Source organism: Mus caroli, chromosome 11 (assembly GCF_900094665.2).
Source record: "Mus caroli chromosome 11, CAROLI_EIJ_v1.1, whole genome shotgun sequence".
NCBI classification, from domain to species: Eukaryota; Metazoa; Chordata; class Mammalia; order Rodentia; family Muridae; genus Mus; species Mus caroli.
The window spans coordinates 11,654,066-11,656,424 of NC_034580.1; the positions used below are offsets into that span (position 1 = coordinate 11,654,066).

At 34.9% G+C, this 2,359-nt stretch overlaps 1 non-coding gene across 1 annotated transcript; it reads left to right on the forward strand.

The window, feature by feature from the left end:
* Positions 1-522: 522 nt before the first annotated feature.
* On the forward strand, positions 523-629 carry LOC115032600. The gene has a single exon (XR_003838244.1). It is a non-coding gene; the product is annotated as a U6 spliceosomal RNA (small nuclear RNA).
* The last annotated feature ends 1,730 nt before the right edge of the window (positions 630-2,359 follow it).

Sequence of the window (2,359 nt, forward strand, 5' to 3'; positions counted from 1 at the left end):
AAATGTAAATGAGGAAAATACCTAATAAAAAATATTAAAAAAAAAAGAAAGTCCTGATGAACATTAAAGCTTATATATTTTGATTGGACAGTGTCCTGCTAGTGTTCAGACTTTACCCACCTATTCTACATATGATTCTGCACTTGTCTAGTTCTACACATCTCGACTCTCCTGCAGTATGTGTGTGTTCCCTCATGTCTAATCTCAAATCACCCAGTTCTGTTTTCTTTCTCCATGTAACTCTGTCTGCACAGAAGTTCCCCACTTCCTGCTCTACCCATTGGCTGTCAGAACTTTATTACAACTAATCAGTAGGGAGATCATATCTGATACATTTAGATTGTATTTTCAGTTGTTACTTCTGTACTAACAGAGACATGAGTACTGGTAGACTCTAGTGTTGTCATTTCTATGTCTTACCACCAGATTTTTCTATTTTGAAAATATTTGTCCTCACCTGTTTAAAGTCAGTCTTCATATAATGTGAAGAAAAAAGTCATCCCCAAAATTATGCTATCTCTAGTGCTTTCTTTGGCAGCACATATACTAAAATTGGAGCAATACAGAGAAGATTAGTGTGGCTCCTGTTCAAGGATGGCATGCAAATTTGTGCAACATTCCATATTTTTTAAAAAAATAAAATTTAATTAAAAATAAAAATATGCTATCTCTCATAATTGTGAAGAATTTCTGATTGATATCCAGCTTGTGAATATTATTAGTGAGGGTCTCTCAACACCTATTTGTGTACATGGATCACATTTCTCAACTGTGTTCTTCTAATGTGTTCAGTCTACAAAGTGGATGAGTATAAACAATTCTGGTCTTCTAGGCAATGTCCGGGGTAAGCTCAGTCTGTGGCATGGATCTCAAGATGGACCAGTCATTGGTTAGCCACTCCCAAATTTCTATGCCATCTTTACCCCAGCACATGTAAAATTTACAAGGAACAAAAAAGAGACAAATGAATGTAAAAATATTTATGTACTGATTATAGTAAATAATGACACTGAAATTTATTCATAGAATCAATGGCATCAAAGACAAGGTATAGTAAAGAGTCCAGCATGGTCTTGTGGAAAGATAGAATGACATGGTTCCTGTCCCAGGGCCCGGGACAGCTGGCATAGCCCTCCATGAGTGTTAATGGCTACTGAGAGAGTAGGGATTGTTTGTATAATTTACATATTTTGCATTCCTCTTTAAGCAACATCTTACCTTTTAACTTTAGTTAGAGACAGCATGAGTGAAGGAGTGGCTAATGTGTTAGCAAAATGTTAAACTCTGGGACCTTCAGGTCAGTCCTTTAGCCTGTGGGGGGAAAATTGCTAAAATCATAAGATTAATAATATATAATTTCTCAAAAAATAAAGATACAATATTAATTTTAGGAGAGGGCTCATGAATCCAAAGAAACAAAAGCAGCCGCATTGTGAGTCAACCAGTCAGAAAGATACTAAGGAAGAAAATAAAGAGATTATGGGAGTGGTGATCAATCCCAGGTGATCCCATTCAGCTCTGATTTATTTTTATGTTTATGCTTACAAAGGCAGACAAATTCCTGAGTTCAGGGTCACCCTGGGAAAGAACAACTTTAGGCCCAGGTGTGATAGTAATGGTAACTTCAGGATGGTGTCCCATTTGACTATTTTACTGTTTGTGGTTAACAGAGGCAAGCAGATCTCTGAATACTTTTGCAATATTAACAGAAAATGTGTACTTGTTGTCTCCTATACATTAATGGCCTAGGCTCACCAGATACTGATTCATAGAATAATTAAAAGGGAATATGGTGTAAATGACGGAATTGATATGTAAAATAAAGGACTGGGCATAGGCATCTACAAGAAATGCGCTATCCAGAGAATTCTTTAGAATAGGAAAAGAGAACTACTTGGAGAATGGTCCTGAGCAGAGAACAACAAGAGAAAGCAGACAAGATAAAAAAAAAAAAAAAAAAAAAAAAAAAAAAAAAAAAAAAAAAAAAAAAAAAAAAAAAAAAACATAGAGAAAGCAGGCTGGAAAGATGTCTCCAGCAGGACATTGGCTTCGAGCTTGGACATATGATTTGACTTCAAGTTGTTAGTTTTTGCCACTTACACATACTCCTTCCTCAGAAACCCTTTCCAAGATGAGGTTTGTCCTTGACACTATAGCACAAAGAATATATATGAAATGCAAGTTTGTGACTATTTTCTTTTTAAAATTTTTGAATTAGAAAAATTTACAAATTAAATTTAATGCCAAAGGCATATGTTTATTTTGTACTAAAAATGGTTAAAGTCCCAGTTGGGATTTTATCATGTCTTCTTCATTTTGTTGATGATGAAAGAGAGAGAAATTTGAGTTATAGACAACA